Genomic DNA, 26,368 nt, shown 5'->3' with positions numbered 1-26,368 from the left:
AATAAGTTTCTGTTGTTTAAGACACTCAGTCTGTGGCACTTTTTTTTTTTTACTTTATTTAATGAATATAAATTTCCAAAGTACATCTTATGGATTACAATGGCTCCCCCCCCCCCATAACTTCCCTCCCACCCACAACCCTCCCCTCTCCCACTCCCTTTCCCCTTCCGTACACAAGGGAGAGGGAGGGAGGGAGGGAGGGAGGGAGAGAGAGAGAGAGAGAGAGAGAGATAGAGAGAGAGGAGAGTTCTATCTGCTAGTTCATTCCTGAAATGGCCAAAACAGCTGGGGCTGGGCCAAGCTGAAGCCAGGAGCCAGGAACTCCATGTGGGTCTCCTTCATGGGTGGCAGGGGCCCAGACACTTGGGCTGTCTTATGCTGCCTTCCCAGGCAAATTAGCAGGGGGCTGCATCAGAAGCGGAGCAGCCGCTCTGAATGGCATGCTGCATCACAGGTAGAGGCTTGACTTGCTAAGCCACAGTGCTGGCCCAGTCTCTGGTTCTTTGCTCTAGCAGCCTGGCAGGCTAACACAGTCTCTCTTTTGCAAGGGGGGCCTGCACAGACCCTCACCTGCTTAATACCTCTCAATGCTCCCCACCAGTTTCCAGACTACACTTAGACTTGTTGAGTGATTACTGTATGCCATGGACTGCCTTTAAAAATAAATTTTTTTTAAATTTTTTAATTTTTTTTATTTGATTTTTTTGACAGGCAGAGTGGACAGTGAGAGAGAGAGACAGAGAGAAAGGTCTTCCTTTACCGTTGGTTCATCCTCCAATGGCCGCCATGGCTGGCGCGCTGCAGCCGGCGCACCGCGCTGATCTGATGGCAGGAGCCAGGTGCTTCTCCTGGTCTCCCATGGGGTGCAGGGCCCAAGCACTTGGGCCATCCTCCACTGCACTCCCTGGCCACAGCAGAGAGCTGGACTGGAAGAGGGGCAACCGGGACAGAATCCGGCGCCCCGGCTGGGACTAGAACCCAGTGTGCTGGCGCCGCAAGGCGGAGGATTAGCCTATTGAGCCGTGGCGCCGGCCTTGCACTTCTTTCTGAGCACAGAAAGTCACTCATGGCTTGGCCCTTGCTTACCCTTTGAATATCACGTTCTGGTACACCCCTTCCCATCCTCTGCCTGACCATTTTACCCACTTCCCCAAAGCTCCTGAGCAGAGTATGCATTCTGCTTTCCTGACGTAGATCACGGCCGCTCAGCTGCGTAGACTGGGTTCACGCACCCTCCCCTAACTCGCTAGGCCAGACCAGGCGCCCTTTCTCTGCGGGACTGCAGACCCCTTGTTTCTTTCAACCACAGCTCTTCTTTGGCTGGTTGGCAGTGGTTCGTGTCAGTCCATTCTAGACATAGTGAGCTCTTCAGGACAGGTATAGACTCTTGATCTCTGATGCCTGGTGACTGGCAAGAATGAGATACAGGTAACCCATCAAGAAACACTGTACAAATAAATGAAGTCTGGATAGGCACCTACCATGTTCCCTCCTCATACACCCACTTTATAGAGAAGTTGCCGGCTCAGGGACTACCTGCTGCAATTAAGAAAGATGATATCTTGCCTATCATTGTAAATGAAGAGAAGTCTATCAGATTCTTTCATTTGAGAATTGATACACTCTTGTTGGGTGACACTGGATACCACTGAATGTAATTATGGATAAGGATGGGTTCAAGTTTCTCCTCCTGGTACTTTCCTCTGGGTGCCAATTAGAACCAAGTTTGGGGTAGCTTTTTTCTACTGTGCAAATCTCCTGAGATAGGAAACACTAGCCTGCAGAGATCAGCATTCAAAACACTATAGACCTCGAGGCAGAAGCTGAGACAGCACGTGCGGCTGGTGGGAAGAGGTCGTGGTTGGGAGGCCGTGTTTTGAATCTGAATTTTGCAACTTTCATGCTGTGGGAGCTTGGAAAATTTCTTTAACCTCTTGAAGCATCAATTTCCCTGTCTGAGAAATGTTTGTACCTCAGAGAGGTTCTTTGTGGTGAACTGTGAGATGATGCAGGGAAAGCATTCACACAGGAGGGCTCTCAGAAGCACGTTTTAAACTACAGAGTCGGAGAGGAGAGAGCTTGGTTTTAACTTTCTAGTTATTCACCCTTTCAGGTCTGGCCTCTACCCCTGATTCTTCCAACTCAAGTTCTCTTTAGCTCACACCTGTTTGAATGGGTTTCTGTTGCTTGAATTCAAATGGCCTGTGATTGAGATAATTAGTGTCTCTTGACTCCTGCCCTTGGCTCTTGTTCATGGCTCCCATATTGGAGCCCATTCTCTCTGGCTGTTGATTGTTCTTTTTTGAAAATTCAAATACTTGATAATTAACACTGTTTTCAGAATGGAGTCCATCTGGGACTCTACACATGTGACTCAGCCTTCTTGTATTCCTGGTTTCTGCTAGCCCAGGGCCCCTGGCCTTCCTACCAATATTCCCTCGTCACTCCATTGCCAAAACACTGATTCCCATCTCTTTAAGCTTTCTCAATATTGGCGCCTCTGGCATCAAGGAAATGAACAGAAGTACTGAGCGGCAGAAAGAAATGAAGGGCACATTCAGGATCTGCCATGGTAAAAATTGAAGCCCTGTAATGTATTCAGTCATCTTCCTTGTAGAGGCGTTTCCATTACATCTCAGCTGTCTTTTATTTTGTCCCCAAATATGAGCTCAATTTGCTGAAGTTCTGGTGACAAATTCTCCCTTATTTGCTGGTTGCCGTATGAGTAGGGCTGAAGATGAATGCCCAAGTGACTTGGCCGCGTCTCCTTGTTTCTACAGAAGTGGAAGATAGGGTACTCTCCCTGGGTTAGAGCCATGTCTAGTTCATCGGCTCTTGTAAACAGTCCTGAGGTCATCTTCAGAATATCAGAAAAGATACCTTTTCTCCTGAGACGGGAAGGAAGTGGCTTGGGGGTATTTAAATCCTGGATTCTGGCAAGTGCTCCTGGTGGGCCCCTACTAGTACATTGTCTGGATTGCCCCTGATTTCTATGATGGCTTCCGTGGTCTTTGCCTTTTGTCATTTGCTGCTGCAACTCTCGTTTGGGGAATCCTCTGGATTGCTGGAGCCAACCTACCTGGGAGTGCATGGGCCCTGCAGCGCCTGACTGTGCGGGCCTATGAGAGTCCAGCTCTCTGGACTCCGGCTGTTCCAAACTCTGAAGCACAGCTCTCCCTCCACAGCTCCCAGGGGTCCACATGAGGCTGGGATGGGCCCTCAACTCTCCCCTTCCTTGTCCTGCTTCTCTCACCACTTCAGTGACTCCTGGGTGTGCTTCCTGCGTGATATGTTGCTCATTCCATGACCTGCCTGTGGATTCTCATCTTGGATCTGCTTCTGGGTCATGTTTGTAGTGGAAGGGAGTGGTGGTGTTTGTACATATTTCAAAGCATCTTGGTTAAATATATACAATTTTTATTCATTGATTAAATAAATAAATGAATAAAAGGAGGTGGTATTGGGTTGAAGTGGGTGTTGGAAAGAATATAAGATCTGGAATCTGGTGGACCTGATATTGGAATTTCACTGTTTCTGTCTACCCTGGAATCCTTTTCCAAGTTTCTTACATTGTTTAGACCTGGCTTGTGCATCTGTAAAATGGGAAGATGCTGGCATTCTTGAAAAGTGTTGCGATGTTGGCCACATCGCACGTTCTATTTGGAATTGAAGGGGTTAAGAATAGAGGCAAAGAGATCACTTAGAAGTGAACCTAACAGGAGAAATGTGGCGCTCACGAGCAGGTGCCCCATTCTAAGAAGTGCTGTGGTCATCATTTGCATGAAGGGTACCTTGAGGAAACAGTGGAAAAGTGGAGTTGCAAGGTAAGTGGAGGGGGTTGTTTGGCCTAGCAGTTAAGACACCTGTGTCCCACAGTGGAATAGCTGGGCCTGATGGCTCATTCCAGTTCCAGCTCCCGACTCCAGCTTCCTGCTGATGCACACTGTAGGAGGCAGCAGGTGATGGCTCAAGTAATTGGGTCTCTGCCACACATGTGGGAAGCCTGGACTGAGTTCCAGACTCCTGGTTTTGACCCCAACTAGGGTCTGGCTGGCATTTGAGAGGTGAACCAGCAGATGAGAGCCTTCTCTGTCTCTCTGCCTCTGAGATAGATAAATAAATACAAATTTTTAAAAGAGAAAAGTTTATTTTAGTACAAAAAATTTTGAAATTCATGTTTTTTTTTTCCCAATACACATGATTCTAAAGACCTCTCACATTTCCTTCCTAACTCAAGGTTGAGGCTGAAATGCAGCAGGGGTTGTGAACAAAGCCACTCCCCCACCTAGGTCTCCTCCAGTCCCACTATTACCATATTTGTGATCCCTAATCTTTGACTGTCTTAAGCTTTGGCTTCCAACAGCCAGCTCCAGCAATGCTTTGGCAGAGCACCTGTCTGAGTGATTGGTCCGTAGCTGCACTAGATTGCTAAATATTTGTCTAACACCCCTTCAAGCAGCCACACCCAGGGTTACAGAGCAGCCTGTACGTGTATGTGTTTGTGCTTGGAGCTGAGAATAGGGGGTGGCCTGGCTCAAATTCACCATGTACTGACGGCACAGCTCCCAGACATCACAATATTCCCCTTGTGCAACAAAACCTTCAAACACTTTTTTCTGTCTGAGTGTCCACACTCATGCCAGGGAAAAGAAACGGCCTCTGTTGGAGATCACTACAAGAACATGGGTCTTTCAGCTTGAGGATCACCCACAATGGGCTGAGGGAGCCTCTGAGCATGCAGGTGTTCTGGGGGAGCAGTCTCAGAGAAAACACCTGTCCCTTGTCTGCTCCGCCAGGTGAGGCCAGGCAAGAGTGTGCGCAGGTATCCATTCCTTGTTCATCCTCAGAGAATCCTGCTCTGCCCTTGGCTGTTTCCTAATCATCTTTTCCTCTTGTTAAAAGTCTGACTGCCTGCCTTCCTCTCTCCTCCCTCCTCTTTTTCCTACTTTCTTCCTATTTTCATGTGTGTGCATGTGTGTGTGTGTTTATGTGTAGAGGGGAGATAAAGAGAGTAATTTGGACTTAGGTTTCCACTTAGTAGAAGAATGAGTTACTCTTTAAAGTCTTGAGTCTCGTGTTTTCTGAGTAGGTAGTTGACACAATGGAAGTGTCCATCCTGACTGACACAGTGGAAGTCTGATCCCCGAGAATATTTTCCTTTGGAGCTATGTGGTGAGACTGAGAGGGACTCCAGGCGCAGTGAGGTCATGAGCTCTGAGGTCTTCCCAGAAGAGATCCTGGAGGGAAGAGCTTACTCCCACCCCCTCCTGGCCCACAGAATCAGACTGTCTTTGAAGATTCACACATCTGGTCACCCAGATTACACCAGGTACCAGCTATGGTTCTAGGGTTTTCTCTTAGTTCTGACTAGCACTCAGCAAAAGAGAAGCACTAGTATTATCTCTGATTTATAGACGAAAATACTGTGATTTAGAGAGGGAAAGGAAACTCTCCAGGTTCCCTTGGCTTGCAAGATCTGGAGTTAAAGCCAGATAGTGTCACTTTAGGACCCCAGTGCTTGGCCAAGTGCTTCCTCTTCTCGTTGGGTGTGATCACTCTTGGATGAACTGCATCTGCCTCCTTCCACATCTGCCTTTGCCGCTCAGTTCTGAGCAACTTCAGGTCAAGGGACTTTTTCCTGCTCAACTCCTATTCCCAGCTCCTCTCCAGGACCTGGCATAGGTCCTGGAGGAGAGAAGAGGGAACTGTAGTTGGAAGCTCCACGCTGAGTCCTGGAACATCCAGGAAGCCTTCATGGGGCTAAACAGTGGCTGTCTTTCATCCTTTCTGCGTCTGTCCTCTGACCCAGACCATATGTAAAGTTTCGAAAGGACTCATTCTCAGAGGAGGATTCTGATTTTGTATTTGGAGTGACTTAAAAACCCAGAGCTGCCATTTTGTCAAGTACTTACTCGATGGTGTGAGGAACCAGGCTTCACATCTGACATCTGGGAGGTTCTGTCATCCACCTCGTGTAGATGCAGAAATGGGGCTTTGATCCAGGGAGTAAGTAACTTGCTGCCGCGTAGTGGAGCCAGAATTCACCTGTAGGGGGCAGTGTGCAGTGTTCTCATTCCTAGACACTATACAGTATTTGGTTTCTCTAAACACATCCATGTCAGAGACCCAAGGAGGAAAATGGACTCACAGAGGAAGACCACAAGAAGCCAGGTCCCCATGTTCTTTCTTTACCTCCAACTGGCAACACTCACAGTCCTGGCTCTCCTGGCTCCAGTCCGGGTCGTCCACAGCATGCACAGGACCATTTTCAGGTCAGCTGTCCCAGGCCTCTAGGAAGCCCCTTCATTGGGAAATCTGACCTGTCAGGTAGGTGAACTGTTCATAGCTGTTGACTTACTAATTCTCCTCACTTGAAGTTCTCTCACCCTTCTCTCCAGTTCCAATAACTTTCCCCCACTGGTCTTCCCCTTTTGCCAGGTGGATTTTTCAGCCCTGTCTTAGTTCTGCTACTAACAGAGTTCTTTCCAGTGCCAAAGCCTCAGCCATCAGCAATCATTCGTTCTTAGAAAGGCTCTCTCCTCAGAGAAAGCAGACAAGCTCCTTCTGGCTTGGTATTTTATATACATTTTTTCTTTTAAAGAAAAAAATTAATTGAAAGCTGATCCCTGTTAGTAAGAACTATCCATTAACTGAATGTTTCTGACCTACCTGGCTCCTGGCTAAGCATTCCACATGCGGTACCCCATGCACTCCTTGTCCTGTTTATAGCAGGCACAAAGCTACACTTAATTTGTAGTAGTCGGTGACTGGGGGGCTAAGAGTGTGTAAGAGCTACAGAGTGGCACTGCTGGAATGTAAAGCCATGTTTTCCAGTCTAGAAATCCATTTGCTGGGCTTTCTAGACCCAATGGATGCTTTAAAAAGCGAATTGAAAACTACTTTTTATACTAATATCTAGAGATAATTGCAATGGGCATTTGCTGTTTTCTGAGAATGCCTGGCTGCTTAAAGAATTTTACTCTTTGCTGTATCACATACCACTTTATGAAGATTAGGTCTCCATGCCATTAAATACTTGTTAAAACCAACATGTTCAATGAATACATAATATTCCATCATATTGACAGATCATAAATTATTTAGCCGCTTTGTTATACTTGGGTACTTCTTGGTTTAAAAGTTTTTACTCTCAGATCAGTCTTTCTCACTGTAGGTTTTGGCAGCCACGGCACACGTGGCAGCATCTGAAGATAATTTTGATGGTGGTAACTGGGGGGTAGATAGGGTTAAGAACAAGGTCCCGCCCTCGGCAGGAAGTACTTCCCTGGGTGGACACCTGTGAAGTGCCTTTTCTTCTGGTCTTTTGGGTCTCTGCCACAGAAGGGAGCTGACAAAGGGGACTTCACTATTTGGAAAGCGACGCAGTAAGATACCCGTGTGGTACCACCTCTGCAGGTCTGAGGCCTGTCATCCTTAGAAGTCGATCTGTGGCCAGTGTGGCTACCCTGCCAGGCACAAGATCAAGTGTGACTGGCGTGCCAAGGCCCGAGAACAAAATACTACTGGGACTGCTTGTATGAGGCTACTAAGAAAATTGTATACCGCAGAGTCAGGCACGGATTCCGTGAAAAAGAACGACACCTAAATCCGGGAGGGCAACTGATGCGGGATTCAGTTCATCTTGAGAATTTCAGCAATTAGGCACACAGTAGATGTTCTAGTTTTGAAATAGAAAAGTAACTGGGTGGGCGGTGTAGGTGGTACATGTGCTACTGTCATCCAGTGAGTAGAGGCCATTAAATACCCTGCAGTGGACAGACCATTCCCCCACCACAAAACTGATTGTGCGACTCTGAAAGTCCATAACGCCACCATTAAGAAACCCGTTCCTGGCCGGCGCCGCGGCTCACTAGGCTAATCCTCCGCCTTGTGGTGCCAGCATACTGGGTTCTAGTCCTGGTCGGGGTGCCGGATTCTGTCCCGGTTGCCCCTCTTCCAGTCCAGCTCTCTGCTGTGGCCAGGGAGTGCAGTGCAGGATGGCCCAAGTGCTTGGGCCCTGCACCCCATGGGAGACCAGGAGAAGCACCTGGCTCCTGCCATTGGATCAGTGCGGTGCGCCGGCCGTGGTGGCCATTGGAGGGTGAACCAACGGCAAAGGAAGACCTTTCTGTCTCTCTCTCTCCCTATCCACTCTGCCTGTGAAAAATAAAAATTAAAAAAAAAAAAAAAAACAGAAACCCCGTTCCTAAATAAACCCTCATGGTGAACGTCTGAACATTAAACTGAACATGCTTGGTGGGTGGATCTTCTGTGGTTTTCTCAGGGTTGATTCCTAGAAGGGAGATTACTCAAGGATTATAACCTCTTTGGAGGAGTTTAAGATACAGTATCCAGTTGCTTTCTAGAAATGTAGAAATCTCATTCTTTCAACACCAGTATCTTTTTCACCCTACTCTAGCTAGCATAAAAAAAAATCATTGTCATAATCCTTTGTTAATTTGAAATCAAAAGCCCTGCTCTCTTGTTTTAATTTGCATTTTCTTTGATTGTTAAGGCGTTGAGTACCTTTTCATATGCTTATTAGTTGTTTGTATTTCCTTTCCTGTGAATTATTAGCTCCTGCCCTTAACCTATTTTTCTACTAAAGTTTTAGTGGGTTTTAATGGATTGGTGGAAAAGTTTTACCTTTCAAACTTTTAAAAAAAATTTTGTATTTCAAAGGCAACTCAGAACATACATTTTTGACTCATTATGCATAACTTACTAAATAATGTTTGGTAAGAGCTGTCTAGTAGGATGATTATGGGTTTTTTGGAGCTTTTCCCCTGTCAGATGTAGAGAGGTCATTGAAAGTTGATCATATTCTTTGAAGATAAAAACGCCTTCACCAGGGTGTAAACAAACGTCCCATTTTACTGAAGAGAAGGCGATGAAAGTGTCTGAAGTTTGGAGTGTGAATTGAAAACAGAGAACCAAGAAGTTCAGGCGTGTTCCCAAACTGACAGAGCCTCCGTCTCAGGCTCAGAAAAAAAGTTCTTGTAATCGCTGAATAATTACTCAATTAACGTCACTCTGTTCATTGCTCTTTCAGAGTGGGCTGGAAGAGAGGAAGGTGAGCTGTGTCAATCTTCCCTTTGGAGAAATTCAGAACAGTACAGTTTTGAGAGTTGCAATGGATTTTAGATGTTACCCAAGCCCATGTGCCCAAAAGCATCTATCATGTGTCACCAGTAATACCTGAGATTGTAGATGGACATTGATGGAATTTTTTTCTGTTTAATAATTTTGCTTTTATTTTAGTGCACCTTAAAATACCTACCATTAGCTTATTCCTCCCATCGTGCCCGGGTATTATTGCTTAGGATGGGAGTAAAGGAGACTTGAAATTTGAAAAGTTATCTGCAACAGTGCATCAGTGTCTAGAAGAGTGCCTGGTGCACAGTAGGTGTTCAACAAGCATTGTGGGATAGAGGAATATAAATAGAAAGGTTAAATAAATAACAGTGTGAGAGGCATGTAGATATTTCACAGTAACAACTGGGAAGGTGATGAGAGAATGCTAAGTTTGAGAAATAGTGTTATTAACACCCCTGTCTTCAGAAAAGAAAATTCAGTCTCACATAAAGGAAAAAGTTGCTCAAGCTTACATGATAACAGCCAGAGTATGGTTTAGATCCAAGTTTCTCTCTTGAGACGAGTGTTCATTCCTCCACAACAGGAGGAGGTTTCTGGTGATCTTACCCAAGAATTCTCAGAGTGTAGGGTACCCAGGAGCATGGAGGTAGACATGAAGCCAGTAGATATCTACTTAGAATTTCAGTTATAACAGATACAGGTTGCGAGACTAACATGCAGGGCTCATTTAGGTTAGGTAATTATGTAAGACTTTTTTGAGCAAGAGAGTTTTAAGATGAGATCTACAAGGTGAATGAAAGGAAACTCAGGTAGCAAAAAAAATGGGGAGAGGGTTCCACATGGAGGGAATGGTGTCTAGATTGGCATCCAGGTGGAAGATAGAACTGGGAGATATAACAGAAGATGGTAAGGTAGAAGGACGAAGGAAAGCCAGTGTGACTGTAGCATAAGTGGGGGCAGGATGAAGTGGAGAAAATGAAACTACTGTATACCCAATGGAAGTGAGTGGACCCCAGGCTAAACCCTCAACTACAGAGAGTCAGGGGACAGCTCGTACAGGGCTTGAGAGATCTGAATATGGCATTTGGAGTGTTCCTGAATGCAGTGGGAAGCCCTTGGAAGTTTAGCGTAAGCTCACCGACACTGCACGAAGATCAGGTTGGCCATTGTGTGAGTAGACTGGGGCCGTGGAAGGAGGCAAGCAGGTGGGTCTTAAGGCTGTTGATGATATCCAGTTGAGAGATGATGGTGACTTGGACCAGGGTGGGAACAATGGTGATGGAGAGAAGGGGTCAGGTCTGGGGTGTCTTTTAGAGATCATGGAGGGCTCTATCATTGTTCAGGAAATATTTGTATCCTCTGCTCCACTGAAAGACTGCACTTTCTGATTTCACTGGCAGTGGGGTTGGCCATGGGTGGAATCAATGGATGATCTAACAGAGGCCTTATCAGACCTTGGATGTGTCCACCTGCAGCTTGTGTTTCTGTTCTTGTCTATGAGAATGATGACTTCCAGATTGGTGGTGGTGGTACATGCTTCCTCAATCTAGCTTCTGGAGTGAGAAAACACATGCTACAAACCCGAAGTTGACCTTCATCTTGAAAATAAACCCAGCAGAGTCAAACAGCTGTAGTTGCCTCTTTGTGATCTTCATTCAGTAAGATTTGGGGGTTGTTTGTTATTGCTGCAAGAATGAGCCCCCCAGAGGTAGAACTGGTATGATTTATGGATTTAGGGACATGTTGTCATAAATGAGGAAAATGGAGGTGTCAAATAGGACACTATATATCTGCCACACACAGTTGGATGGATGGAAGTGCCAGTTACTACTACTAAGAAGATCAAGAGTTCAATTTTGTTCTTGGAATTTGAGTTACTGTGAGTTGCCAGGTGGAGATACCAAGTACACAGATGGACATATGTGTCTTGGGCTCACGGCAGAGTTCCAGACTGAAGATTTGCTTGCTTGCCCTGCTATCCTGGAAACAATACTCAGAGCCACATGGTTTTTCTTAAACTTCAGTGTGTATCCACATCTTTATAGGATGCTTGCTGAAAAGCAGACGCCTTGGCCACACATATGGCAAGACCCAGAATTTATTGAGAACCTTCTCAGTGCTTCTACAGTGGGGGGTCTGTAGACCACAACCAAGAGACAGTGGTCCAAGGAGGGACATCTCAAACCCAAACAGGAGTGCCTTTTGAGCATCCATCTGTCATTCACCCCAATAGGTTGATGTGCTTTGTTTCTGAATTTCCCCCTGGTCTCTACAGATCTTTTAAATGGCTTCCATCTTCTTACCTTTAGAATTCCAAAGCTTTAAAGGATTTCTCAAAGTAAACATATATAAGGACTTTAGGAAACATAAGATCAAAATATGTTTGCATTTATTTTTATTTAACAAGAAAGTCTGCCTCCAGATGACTGCAAAAGCATTTTAATTAGACAGTTTTGTTTATTCATTTAAGTGGTGGCCATGCTGAGCTGCTTGGGGCTGATGTGTATGTGCTAAAATCTTGTGTTTTCTGCCTTCACCAAGGTGCTTACTCCTGGGCATGGCTGGCCAAGGAGTGACCAGACACACAGCAGTATCCCTGGCTCTCACTGTGCTTAAGTTGTGGCTTGCGCCCACATCTCTGTTGATGCTTGTTGCATAACTTCTTGGAAATTGAAGGAAGACGTAAGTGAGGTCTTGACTCTTAGAAAGCAAACAGCTTAAATTGGATGTGTCCAGGACCCAGAGAGGCAGTGCACACATGCCTCTTGTTGTTTGTCACCAAGAGCTCAGATGTTTTTTGTTGAGAGTCTGAAATCCAAAATTGCAAATTGGTGGCCTAGATGGGTTGATTTGTTTGGAAGATACATTTGAGTTGTGCTCTACCACATTTTTTTTTAAAAAAGCTTTATTTCATTTATTGGAAAGGCAGAGTGACAGAGAGCAAGAGACAGAGGGAGAAAGATCTTTCATCCTCTGGTTCACTCCCCAAGTGGTTGCAATGGTCTGGGATGGGTTAGGCTGAAGCCAGGGGCCAGGAGCTTCCTCTGGGTCTACCATGAAGGTGACAGGGACCTAAGTGCTTGGGCCATCTTCCACTGCCTTCCCAGCACGTTTGCAGGGAGCTGGATGGGAAGAGAAGCAGCCAAGACTTGAACTAGTGCTCTGATATGGGATATCAGCTTCCCCCAACATCAGCACCTCCACAACATATTCCTTTTTTTTCTAAAATATTTATTTATTTGAAAGGCAGAGTTACAGAGAAGCAGAGGCAGAGAGAGAGAAAGGGAGAGAGAGATAGAGATCTTTTATCTGCTGGTCATTCCCTAGATGATCACAACAGCCAGAGCTGCGCCTATCCGAAACCAGGGGTGCAGGGGCCCAAGTACTTGGGCCATCTTCCACTGCTTTCCCAGGCCATAGCAGAGAGCTGGATCGGAAGTGGAGCTGCTGGGACTCAACCGGCGCCCATATGGGATGCCGGCACAGCTGGCTACAGTGCCAGCCCTCACAACATACTCTTTTTTTTTTTTTAAAGATTTTTTATTTTATTTATTTGACAGGAAGAGTTTCAGACAGTGAGAGGGAGAGACAGAGAGAAAGGTCTTCCTTCCGTTGGTTCACCCCCCAAATGGCTGCTACGGCCGGTGCTACGCTGATCCGAAGCCAGGAGCCAGGTGCTTCCTCCTGGTCTCCCATGCGGGTGCAGGGCCCAAGCACTTGGGCCATCCTCCACTGCCTTCCCGGGCCACAGCAGAGAGCTGGACTGGAAGAGGAGCAACCGGGACTAGAACCCCGGGGCCCATATGGGATTCCGGCACCACAGGCGGAGGATTAGCCAAGTGAGCCACGGTGCCGGCCCCACAACATATTCTTAATTAAACTATTTGCCAGCGTTTTAAACTTGGAGAGTTCCTATAAAATCCAGATTTTGACCTCTCTTGGAAAAATGTGAAGATTTGGCAGTGCCAGTTTTTCCATGTAGCAGCAGTTAGCTGGAGGTGAGTAGCAGTTGTCCAAGATAAACAGGGCTGTGCTCATCAGTGTCCACTGGCCCCGTCGCACCTGCTGGGCTTGATGCTGTGGTTGAGTGCTAGTTGCCCTTCATCACCTTTCTCAGGTCTGCTTCTCTTACTCAGCTTACCAGCATGGCCCCCAAGGCTGCTGCATTGCATCCCTCCAGGGGATGCCATTCACATTGTAGTCTAGAGTGGTGCAGTGCTCAGCTGTGCAACTGAACTTGGCAACCCTGCTGGCTCCCTTGGATCAGACGTTCTCAATCTGGCTCTATGAGCCCCAAGGGTCTTTATATATATCCCAGGGCCATTGTAGAGTTGAAGGGGAGGCCCTGAAGGGGAGGTGTTCAATGGACCATCAATCTTTTATCTCTCCTTCGAACAGAACAGCTTCCTTTTGATCTGTTACTTTGGAATGCTGAATGATATTTTGATTTTGAAAAGCAGAAAGTTTCTCTTCTGAAAATTTGAAAAAGATAGCTGCCAAAATTAGCTTTATATAAGGCACCCAAGCTGAGCCCGCTGGGGGTAAAACCATTCAGCTTGCGTATGATTGGCTTCTGGAGCCCCCAAATGCCAAAGCCTTTGCCTAGGATTTGTTTTAATCAGTATGATTTATATACAGTGAGATGCACATGTCTTTAGTGTGTAATTCAATCAGTGCTGACAGATGCATAGACCCATGCAAACCACTCTTCTGCCCCAAATTCTGTTATGCACCTCTCAGTCAGTCCCACCCATCCGTCGAGGGATCCACTGCTCTGGTTTTTCCCTGTAGAGTGTTTTGCATGCTCCTGCACATCCCACAAATGGAATCGCAGCACGTGAAGATCATTGTGTCTGCTTCTCTTGCACAGCTAAGCAGGACATCCTTGAGATGCATCCATGTTGTATGTATTTGCAACTCAATCCTTTTTGTTTCTGGGTAGTATTCTATTGCATATCACAAGGTATTGATTCTCCTGTTGATGGCATTAGGTTTGACTTGGTGGTAAAGTTCTTTATCATGTGGGCTCTGATTTCTTGTTTGACTTTAACCCTTGATTTAAAAAAAAAAAAGATTTTATTTTTTTTTATTTGAGAGGTAGAGTTACAGAGAGAAGGAGAGGCAGGCAGAAATGTCTTCCATCTGCTGGTTCACTCCCCAGATGGCTGCAATGGCTGGAGTTGGGCCAAGCTGAAGCCTGGAGCCAGGAGCTTTTCTGGGTCTCCCATGTGGGTGCAGGGGCCCAACCTGGGCCATCTTCTACTGCTTTCCCATGTCATAGCAGAGAGCTGGATCAGAAGAGGAGCAGCTGGGACATGAACTGGTACCCATATGGGATGCCAGTGCTACAAGCAGAGGCTTAGCCTAGTATGCCACAGTGCTGGCCCTAAGTCACCAAAGATGGTTTGTGGTCCCTCAGTGGGGGTCTTATCTGAGGCCTTTCTCCTCTTTGGACAGTCCGGGTCCATATATGTGCTTCTGTCTGATCAACCACCTGACAAGGCTGTAATTTTTCAAAACCCAACTTAAAGGCTGCTTTCTTGCCCAGATTTGGTGTAATTGTTTCTTAGGCTAAAAATTCATTGCATTGATTATATCTCTCCCAAGCCACTGTATGGTAAGACCATGAACTGGGTCTGTGTTTTCATTCATTTTGTAAGCCTGGTACCCACAGATGGGACAAAGATAATCCTCAGTATGCGTTTGTGGAGTTAATGCATCCTGCTACCCCAAATACCTTATTAGAGCTGAGCATGCCTCGTTGGTGGGTTACATGTCCTCTTCTCTCTGAGAGTAAGAGCAACTCCTAGGGAAGCAGATTGACTTTGGAGAGGCAGGAAAGGGCTATGTATTAGTTAAGACAGGCTACCTCACTGTAAATAGGCATGGAGATGTGAAATGTCTCAAAGACAATAGACACATACAAGGCAGGTGTTCTTGGTTGGTGTGTTAATTCATGACCCAGGCTCCTTTAGGTATTTGGCTCTGCCATCCCTTATGGAAGGTATTCACAAGCTTTATTTCAACTCAGGGTGCCACTGATGTCTTAGTAATTTCTTTCACAGAACCCAATGCTAAAGAAATAAGAAATTCAAATAAGTTAATATTTATACCTTAACAACTCAGTGTCTACATTGATCTTCATGAGGTACGGTTTACTCTTATTATTCAAGAAGGTGTATTCTTTTTTTTTTTTTTTGACAGGCAGAGTGGACAGTGAGAGAGAGAGACAGAGAGAAAGGTCTTCCTTTTGCCGTTGGTTCACCCTCCAATGGCCGCCGCGGCCGGTGCGCTGCGGCCGGCGCACCGCGCTGATCCGATGGCAGGAGCCAGGAGCCAGGTGCTTTTCTTGGTCTCCCATGGGGTGCAGGGCCCAAGCACCTGGGCCATCCTCCACTGCACTCCCTGGCCACAGCAGAGAGCTGGCCTGGAAGAGGGGCAACCGGGACAGAATCCGGTGCCGCGACTGGGACTAGAACCCGGTGTGCCGGCGCCGCTAGGCGGAGGATTAGCCTAGTGAGCCGCGGCGCTGGCCAAGAAGGTGTATTCTTAAAGTTTACTACAGGGGCTGGTGCTGTGGCATAGTGGGTAAAGCTGCTGCCTACAGTGCCGACATCCCATATGGGTGCCGGTTTGAGACCTGGCTGCTCCACTTCTGATCCAGCTCTCTGCTATGGCCTGGGAAAGCAGTAGAAGATGGCTCAAGCTCTTGGGCCCCTGCACTTGCACGGTAGACCCGGAAGAAGCTCCTGGCTCCTGGCTTCAGATTGGCGTAGCTCTGGCCGTTGCGGCCATTTGGGGAGTGAACCAATGGAGGGAGGACCTTTCTGTCTGTCTCTCTCTCTCACTGTCTGTAACTCTACCTGTCAAAGAAATAAATAAAAAAAAATCTTTAAAAAAAGTTCACTACAAACACTGGAATAACGAATCTTGAACCGTTTGCTGCAAGGAGAAATTTGGTGTTGGTTCCTATGAACTTGTGTTCACTATATTTTTGTCAAACAGTTAATATATAGCCTGATTCTATGTGTGTTTCATATCTATTGTTGATTCATTAACAGTGAATACACAGGCCGGCGCTGCGGCTCACTAGGTTAATCCTCTGCCTTGTGGCGCCGGCACACCGGGTTCTAGTCCTGGTCGGGGCACCGGATTCTGTCCCAGTTGCCCCTCTTCCAGGCCAGCTCTCTTCTGTGGCCAGGGAGTGCAGTGGAGGATGGCCCAAGTGCTTGGGCCCTGCACCCCATGGGAGACCAGGATAAGTACCTGGCTCCTGCCATCGGATCAGCTCGGTGCGCCGGCTGCAGCGCGCCAGCCGCGGTGGCCATTGGAGGGTGAACCAACGGCAAAGGAAGACCTTTCTCTCTGTCTCTCTCTCTCACTGTCCACTCTGCCTGTCAAAAAAAAAAAAACACACACACACACACACACACACAAAAACAGTGAATACACAACCAATACCTTCTAAGTCCTGTTCAAATAAAGCTTATCTATCAGATATTTTATCTACAAGTTTGTGTTTGTGCACGGGAAAAAGAGAAATGAGTTTTGGTGAACAGTCAAGAGTCTGCTGTAGGCCTTGAACTTTTCACCTATTGGAAATAATAATTTGATTGTCTTGTATTTCTTTTTTTCCTTTTTTTAAAGATTTATTTTATTTTTTGAAAGAGTTAAAGAGAGAGGTAGGGACAGAGAGAGAGGTCTTCCATCCGCTGGTTCACTCCCCAGATGGCTGCAATGACTGGAGCTGCGCCGATCCAAAGCCAGGAGCCAGCTGCTTCTTCCAGGTCTCCCACATGGGTGCAGGGGCCCAAGGACTTGGGCTGTCCTCTGCTGCTACCCCAGGCCATAGCAGAGAGCTGGATCAGAAGAGGAGAAGCTGGGACTAGAACCAGTGCCCATGTGGGATGCTAGCACTTCAGGCCAGGGCATTAACCTGTTGTGCCACAGCGCCGGCCCTGTCTTGTATTTCGTTATCACCATCAGTCTCTTTTATATAACCTTACTGTTATGTGAAGTTGGGATTCTCAGCCTCAACTTGTAGTTAGATGTTCAGGTCAAAGGTTTGGAATTAGACATACCTGGGACCAACTTGTTCCTGCAGTTCCAGGTTGGCCTGATTTTCCCATCTCTAAAAGGGATTATCTTGGTACTGATGTGGCTCAGTGGGTTAAGCCATTGCTTGCGGTACATCCCGTTTCAGAGTGCTGGTTTGAGTTCTGACTACTCTACTTCCAATCCAACTTTATCCTAATGTGCCTGGGAAAGCAGAGGATGACGGCTTAAGTACTTAGGCCCCTTCCATCCACATGGGAGACCTGGATGGAGCCCCTGGCTCTTGGCTTGGCCTGACCCAGCTCTGGCTATTGTGGCCATATGGGGAGTGGACCAGCAGATGGAGGACCTCTCTCTCTCTCTCTCTCTCTCTCTCCCTCTCTCCCTCTCTCCCTCTCTCCCTCTCTCCCTCTCTCCCTCTCCTCCCATCCTTTTCCCTCTCCCTCTCCATTTCCTTCCCCCCTTCCCCTCTCCTCCCCTCTCTTTCCAATCCCTTTTGCCCTCTCTCCTTCCTGTCTTTCTCTGTTGCTCTGCCTGTTCAATAAATAAATAAATCCTTACACAAGTAAAATGCGATATCTTAGGTCAGATTCCTTAGAGCAAACCTGAGTTAGAAATTCCGTTGTAAGTAACTTAGCAAGGGAGTTGCCCTGAGGAGAAACTCAAGAAGCAAAAAGGAAGCAGACAGGGACCGGGAGACTAACCAGGGATCTGGCTGTAGATGGGGATCGGCTTCAGTCTAATTCTGTGCACAACTCCAGAGTGTCAGCTGCATCCCAGAGTTTGTTCCACTCTAACACAGGAGCAAAGTTCTTGGTTTTTTTTTCCCCACATGTCAGTAGTTGGCTCTGGGCCTGTACAGATTGGTACAGAGAAGTAATGCCCTGAAACCGCTGGGCAGTGTAGCTCCGGCCATCCAAGAGCAGTCACCGGCATCAGCCGTCATGGCCACAGCAGCAGGGGACCAGGTGGGGCCCTGGCAGCGTCTGCTTGGAGGGATACAGGAGGTGATGCATGGGGATGGCTCAGAGGGTGCACAGTAAGCATTCAAAGTGGGTCATTACCTTTGGCATGTGTTGTCTCCAGCTTACTCCCTTCACATCTAAACTCAGATACTAGACACATGGCGTTCAAGACCGAGAAGCTGAAGTTTCTGAAGGAAAGCTTTTGCTTGGACATCTGGGATGTGAAAATAGCCAGAAAGGGGTCAGGCAGCCGCCCTCATCTCGGGTGGCTTCTTTTTGAAGTACAGCTTCCTTGTTGGCTGGTGACACAGACTCCAGATGGCCTCACTGAATTGGGGAGTGGGGCCCGGGGACCTGCTTCTCCTCTTCTTTCTCTGGCTGGCCAATTAGAGGATCAGTGAGCGCAGGATCTGAGAGACATTCCTGCTACTCCCTGGGTTTCCTTCCTTCTCCTGAGACCCCCTAGGGTGGATGGATGCGTTTGCCTAGGAATCTCTTGCAGAGCGTCTAATACTGCAATGCCACAAACTTGCCTGAGGCAAAAAGAAAGCAAAGCAGTGGTTGATGCTGGGGGCGGGACATGTGGATTCCTTGAGAAGTGGTATGAAGGAGCTTCCGGGGCGATGAGGATGTCTGATGTCTTGGTAAAGGTGGGGTTACATGGGCACTGTGCAATGCTAATAAAGTTGTCTAGTTAAGATTTGTACATTACATTCCAAGAAAATTTTAAATCAGATAATATAAACAGAGATATGGAACTGTAGTTAATGAAATGATGAGTGTGCTGAAATATGTAGGGGAAATATCCTGATGTCTAGAATTGACTTTGAAATGCATAGTGACAGGTATACATTGATTGATGTCATATGTCACATGGCTACTAAGTGGTGGGATCAGGCTTGTAAGCACCATCTTTCACATCCTTGAACAGTGATCTTTTATCGATCCCTTAACCTACAGCAGGCATGACGTTAACCCTGTTATGTGCACTGTCTCTGTCTGCAACCATCCTAGGAGTCAGTTGTGATTCTCCCCATTCTCCATATGCTGAGAATCAAAGGAGTTCAGTCGCTTTATCAGTCATTCATTCAGTTGAGGAAATCTATATGCCAGGCACTAGGCAAGGGGCTGGTGATGCTCTGTGAGCCAGCTGGTTGGTTCCCATCTTCTGAGAAGGTAAGTTTGCACTGGCATTGTCAACTAAGTATTCAACTATAATCATGGTGTATGCTACAGAAATGGAATTACACTTGATCTTGGCTACAAGGCAGTGATAGAATTAGAAGGACCTATGTTGGTGTCTAAGAGGGACACAAAACTGGCCTTGGGCTGGTACGTTTCCCTAAGGCGATACACTGAGCTGACATCTGAAGGAAGAGTTAGCCTTGGCAAGTGCAGTACATTCCAGTTCGAAGGAATGCCATGTGCAAAAACTATGAAGTAGGAAAGATTTCAGGAGAAAGGCCAGTGGAAGAGATGGGAGGGTTGCTATAAAGTGGGGTAGAGCAGTAGGCAGCCATCAAGTCCTGAAGGGTCTCATGCATCTTGAGATGCTCTGAGACTTCAGCCATAAGTCACTGGGGAATCATGGAAGGGTTTCAATCAGAGGAAGAGCAGGATCTATTTTGCTACAGGTTATGTAAGTTAAAAAAATGACCGAATCCAGATTTAGACCCAAGTCTCTCTGCCCTCAAAGATTTTGTTCTATTCTCCTGTTTTCCTAAGCTTGATGGGATTCCAAACTTCTCAAACTCTGATGTGTTTCCAAGAATTAGTTGTTTTGGACATGCATAAAAACACAACCTGTTCAACTGGCATGAAAAATCTTCTCCACTGCAGGCAGAGGACATTACAGCAACCTGCAGCCACCACTTAGAGTGACGGAGGATCAAAAGTTGCAGCATCAGTAACGTTCTCTGTGGCAAGGCTAGTTAATGGGCATCAGATAAGCTGATTTCCAGTCTAGAGGTGTTTTGGAAGGACAATATGTTGGTTCTGGCAAGGAAAAGGAAGAGAAGGGCAGTCAGGAGTAGTTGCTTGGCATGTTCTTAGCACACTACTTTATGCATATTTAGACGACGTTTGGGAAGAGGACTCGGAGGATGAAGGGTGGGTTTCTTCCTTTAAGTTGTCTCAAAGTGGCTATAGGAAAAGTCTAGCTTTTGATGGCTCTAGGAGAGTCCCTAGTGACCAGAGGGAAGATCATGATGTAGTCCTGGCTCAGCGGCAAGCTGGTGGCAGTCCAGGAACTAGAAACCGATTTGCTTAGATGCAGGTCAGTGTGTTAATTATTTCTAATATCAAGGCCAAAGGCATAGTCAGTGGTGAGGCCACAGGGTGGACACAACTAGTTCTGGTCTTTTGGAATTGGGGAAGGTGTTCTGGTCTTATTCTAAGAGCCTTAAGAAGCCACTGGAAGACTTTCATTGTGGCTGGAGGGTAGGGTGGGTGAGGCATGAATTGGTAAGACTTGTGTTTTACAGAGATTTCTGGATGCTTGATCTGGAAGGGGTTGGCGTGATTATCTGGGTGTGAGACAATGTTGATCCAACCTCATATCGAATAGATGCTGATAAATGGACAGTGTCAAGAAACATCCAAAAATCAACAGAAGCCAGCAATGCTTTAGTTATGAGATGGGAGACAGAGATGTATCAAAGATGCCTCCTGGATTCTGGATTGGGCAGCTGAGATCTGTGGAGGGGAGGTGCTATTCCTGAGATGGAGGGACGCAGTTGTGGGGTTGGTGGCAGGAAGAGAGGGTCACTAGCTGTGTGAGGCTTGGGTGTGTAAGTCTGGAGTTCAGAAGAGAGATCACTGTTGGAGATTCATGTTTGGGAGGGTTATAGGACTGATGAGATCAACTGCTAACGAAGGGTAGAGAAGAGGTGGGGTTGTAGATGAAAAATATCTAAATTTGTAAAGATCCTGTTCTGTACCAGGTCATCTTGCAAGCGCTGTATGCAGGGATGCCCACTGTACCACTGAGGGAAACGGGTCTCAAAGAAGTTGATGCACCCAACACAAGTCACATAGCTAGTATGTGATATCAGAAGTGGGATTTTGAAAAAAGTTTTTAAATTTACTTTAAAAATCATTTGTTTTGATTTATTTGAAAGGCAGAGTGGAGGGTGGAGGGAGAGAGATAGAGAAAGTAAGATAAAGAGAAAGAGGTAGGTATGGAGACAGAGTGGGAGAGAGAGAGATCAATATTCCATGTGCTGATTGAGTCCCTAAATGTCTGTAACAGCTGAGGCTAGAATCCCAGAACTCAATCTGGGTTTCCTACTTGCGTGGCAGGGACCCAAGTGAACTGTGACGTCACCTGCAGCCTCCCAGGGTTTGCCTTAGAAGGAAGCTGGAGAGGAAACGAGCTGGGACTTGAACTCAGATACTCTGCTATAGGTTGTAAGCATCACCAAATGGTGGCCCCAAAAATGGGACTTAAATATTTAAATCCAGGTCATTTCCTTTTCTGTTCCTAGGAGGCGAGCTTCCTGCACTCAGTTGTTCCCATGAGGATCCTAGGGTTGGTTTTCACTGGAGAGATCGGGGCACTTTCTTGTCTCAGCCTCCAGCAGACTCATGGTATGTTCCGATTGGCTAGGACCTGGGATATTTGCCAGCTGGTCAACCCTTGAAACAGCCCTGGTGTTAACCCTACCCAGTGCCCTGGCTAGAGAATGGAGGAGGGGCAGGGCTATTCCCAGAAGCAGCTGAAATGGACACCAGCAGGGACCCAGAGCAGGAGTTCACTACAGACAGGCAGTTTGCTCCTTGGACACCAACCTTCCAGGGGCTGCTGCCTGTTTGGGAAGGCATCACCACCACATGGCCGTTCTTGGGTGACCTCGAGGGTCTGAAACAGTGGGAGGCTCTTATTTCAGAGAGTTGAGCACAAAATGCTGGAATCCTTTTCGACTGCAAAGTCACCCACAAAGGCATATGTCGCCCCGCAGCTCAGGCTACAGATGGGCAACGAAGCGTGTGCACACACACACATGCACACATGCTGAGAGACCGATTTCAGACGAGCTTTTATTAGCTAGCATATCATCTGTGCAAAGAAGAGAGACTCACATTCAAGCATTTGCATGTTTTAAAGGAAAGAAAAGTATGTCTGCCAGTCCTGCGCAGCAGTGGTCTCGGTCACTGGGTCGGTACCTTTACTCCAAGTACTGTCCCTTAGCTTGTGTTCTAAGTATGAAACGGGAGGGATCAAACCACGATCCATCAGCAGTGAGAGTCTGGAGCAGGGACTTTGGAGAGAAGGGTCTATACCTATCAGCCCAGGACACTTGGTCAGTATTTATTGAGCATTTATTCCCTCTCTCTCTCTCTCTCTCTCTGTCTCTCTGCATCATGCTAAGAACAAAGAGGACACCAGTGAAGCGTGACACAGAAACTCTGTCCTCAGGACTTTGGGGACCTATTCATTTGTTCATCAGATGTTATGTGTCTGTCTTGTTTGTGATGGTATTGCCCGTGTCTCTCATGATGCCTGACTCATGATAGGTGCTTAGTGAATATTTGTCGGGTGAAGAAGTGGGGAAAGAAATGAGAAGGTGAGCTGAGTTTGACGCTGTGATGGATATTCTAGGAACCTGCTTTCCAGTGTTGGTAGCTCGTTAGGGAGACGTAGGCGCCCACTATAGAAACTGGCGTCCCCTCCCCCAGCCTGGGTGTCCACACCTGGTGGAGGACCCTTGGCCCCTCTCAGGTCTTTGGATCTCACCTTTCCTTGTTTCATGATCTTCTTTCTCCTCTGTTTCTCTTCCACCTCTCGAACCATTCAGCTCAGGCTACTCGCTTCTCTAACTGTGGGTGTCTTCAACTTTAAACTTCTGTTTTTTTTTTTTTTTTTTTTTTTTTTTGACAGGCAGAGTTAGACAGTGAGAGAGAGACAGAGAGAAAGGTCTTCCTTTTCTGTTGGTTCACCCCCCAAATGGCCGCTACAGCTGGCGTGCTGCACCGATCTGAAGCCAGGAGCCAGGTGCTTCCTCCTCGTCTCCCATGTGGGTACAGGGCCCAAGCACTTGGGCCATCCTCCACTGCACTCCCGGGCCACAGCAGAGAGCTGGCCTGGAAGAGGGGCAACCTGGACTAGAACCCGGGGTGCCAGGACTGCGGGTGGATGATTAGCCAAGTGAGCCGCGGCGCCGACCTTCAACTTTAAGCTTCTTCTATTCACCTCCTCCTTATCTTCAGTATGCTTGCTGCCCCAGAGTCCACCCAGGTCGATGAGCTCCCCAAGATATGTTACATCAGGGGATGTTCATGGTGTACTAGTCACATGTCTGTCTATTCTAGATACTAGAGACAAAACAATAATCATCACAAACTTAGTCCTTCCTCTCAGTGAACTCTAAACTCTTTCCATTGAGCTCTTGACTTGTGTAGCCAAATGTATACTTGCTATTAGATGTCCAAGAGCAAACTAATTTTCTTTTTGTCTTTATTTTTTATAGAAAGCTTTTATTTAATAAATATGCTTCATAGATACAATTTTGGGATTATAGCGGTTCTTCCCCCCCATACCTGCCCTCCCACCCCCAAACCGTCCCACCACCTGCTCCCTCTCCCATCCCATTCTTCATTAAGATTCATTTTTAATTATCTTTATATACAGAAGACCAACTCTATACTAAGTAAAGATTTCAACAGTTGAGCACACTCGTTTTCTCTCCCACCAGACCAGCTCTTCCTCCTGTTTTATGTATCTTCGCAGTTGGCTCCTCTCAACACTCAGCTCCCCAAAACCAGAGACTCTGGAGACTCCATACTCCTCTCTCTTCCCCAAACTTCCACACCCGATAGGTTTCTAGTCCTACAGTTTCTAGATTTCACATGTCTCTGTATCAGCTTGCTGTTCTCCTCTGCCCCACGTAAGTACATGTTATTTCTTATATTTATTGCCACAGCCTCCATATTGGTCCCCATTCCAACTTCCTCCCCACTGCAGCTGGAGAGATTGAAGACCCCAATCACGTAACATTTTTTCATTGCTCAGAAATCTGAGTGTGTCCCACTGTGTTATGATGAGAACCACACTTTTTCCAGGGTATACTAGGAGCTATCGTGAATCATCCTCTGAGTGTCATTCAGCAGTTCTCACATCGTCCGTGCAAGTCTGCTCCTGTTCCCTGAGTGTGCCTGACCATGGCAGCCTGCTATGCTCTGCCTATGGCTATATATCTTCTATACAGCTTTTCCTGATGGGCCTCTGCATTGAACTGGCTTCTTCCTTCTTAGAATTCCTCTTGAGCCTTGTCATCTGTACCTACAAGCGCTTCTTATTGCTCATACTTGTTTACATTTCTTTCTTCATCAATATCACATGAAAAGAGCAGCGTCTTAGTAGTCCCCGTGCCTAGCACTTGTAGGTGACTGCAGCAAACACTACCAGTGTCCTGACCTTACTCCTTCTTCTTTGCGACTCCCTGTCTCTCTACCTGTTGGCTTTCTCTGGCCACTAGAGTTTGACAAGGATGTGACTGGAGCAGAATGGAAGTGTCATTGAGTTGATGCTCTAAGGATATTTGGTGAATGAATAATGTTTTTAAAAATATGTTAAATAAGAACAGGCATAGGTTGATGACTAGCTCTGTTCCCTTGCTCCTTGGGACAACTCTGAGATGCTTTTTCACTATCCCCCAGAGGCTCTAAATGCGAATATGTTTCATTGTGACATCCATAACCTCAGGAATGCACTGTCCTCATGTCATGTTCCCACTCCTGTACTGGAACTTCTGGAATCTTCCCCCAAATAAACCATTGCTTCCAAATCTTTGTCCCAGTGTCTGCTCCTGAGGGGACCCACGTAACACAGATCCTTAAGTAGAGCTTGATGACTGACTGAATGTACTAAATGAATGAACGTAGGTTGTCTGTAAGACAGGGGTGAGCAGCACAAGACCGCTTGTAGATGCGTCAGCAGTCTTGAAGCTGTTGAGCATTTGCTGTGTTCCAGGCTCAGTTCTCGGTATTTGTGCATTTGTCCCTTTTTTCTCACTTGAGCATCACAGCAACTCATGGTAGACAATGTTGTTATGTTAGCCCATTTTTCATGACTACAAGGAAGTGCCTGAGGAAGGCTAACTTTATAAATAAAAGAGGTTCATTCAGCTCAGAGTTTGAAACGTCCCAAGAGCCGGATGGAGGCTCTTGCAGAGGGCCTTCTTGGATGGCCGTGCAGGCCCGTGTGCAGGAGCAAGCATTCACATCGACAAGCAGGCAGCCAGAGAGCGATTCGGGGCGCAGCTCCCTCTTATAATGACTGGATTTCATGAGTACCTAGGGATCTCACTACCTTAATTCCTGCTACCCAAGTACCTACAGATCTCCCACAGGGCCCTGCCAACTCCCTCCCACATTATTATCCTGGGCACCAAGCTTCCAAAACCATGAAGCTTTGAGGGGGACTCTCAAATTATATCCAGACCATGGCAATGGTGATCTTGCTTTACTTACAAGGAGGTAGACTAGGACACAGAACTGTTAAGCCCAGGGCCTCTAGCTGGAGCTGGAGAACTGGGAGTTGGCTCCGGGCAATCTGACTTTGAGCTGGGTTCTGAACCACTGTGGCTTGTACAGGTGGTGAGATTTGGTCTTGGTCTTGACTGACTGGATGGGATCTGAAGGACATTCTGGGAAGGTGGGTCCGTGGGAGCCAGGGCTCGGAGATGGAAATACATAAGCCTTACTCAGGCTCCTAGACCTTGGATGAATCTTGATGTCCACAAAAGTCTTCATCCTGCATCCGTACCACTTCCTCTTCCATTTCCCCTGCCTCCCAGCTTGTTTTCAACATCACGGGGCTGGGGGCAGGGGGAGGCCACAAGGCCAAAAGCTGGAACCAGAAGCCTCCATAAAACCCAGTGTCAGTGGCTGCAGCTGCAGGTTCTCATCTCTAGCTCTACTAAGTGTAGCTGGAGTTTATAAGAATCTTGCACTCTAACTTAGAGTATCGCGGGACCCTGGAGGGCTTCTCTCCAAGGCTGCAGACTCAGATTCCCAGAATGTCGGAAGGTAACTGTGGTGTGTGTGCCTGTGTGGAGGAGGCAGGCAGCACCCTTTGAAGCCCAGTGGAAGTGGGGGCTCAGTGGGGCTGGTTTGCCCTTTCTATGAGAAAGAGAAGCCAGAACCTCAATTTTTTTTTAAAAAATGAACCATCCCCCTTTTTAAGGAATCAATTTTGAAATGAAAACCACTTTGTAGACAGGCATTGAGGAGGTCAAAGAAAATGCTCTTTA

The 26,368-nt window shown here is 46.9% G+C and overlaps 1 protein-coding gene and 1 pseudogene across 3 annotated transcripts in view; both read left to right on the top strand.

Moving 5' to 3' along the window:
- The window catches only part of LOC127491479 (large ribosomal subunit protein eL37-like), a 34,921-nt pseudogene extending 19,361 nt beyond the window's left edge, over positions 1-15,560 (top strand).
- SHISA9 (shisa family member 9) overlaps positions 1-26,368 on the top strand; it is a 319,156-nt gene that overhangs the window by 81,426 nt on the left and 211,362 nt on the right. The window lies entirely within an intron of this gene.

Source organism: Oryctolagus cuniculus, chromosome 19 (assembly GCF_964237555.1).
Source record: "Oryctolagus cuniculus chromosome 19, mOryCun1.1, whole genome shotgun sequence".
Classification (NCBI taxonomy): Eukaryota; Metazoa; Chordata; class Mammalia; order Lagomorpha; family Leporidae; genus Oryctolagus; species Oryctolagus cuniculus.
This window is presented reverse-complemented; position numbering and strand designations above follow the sequence as displayed.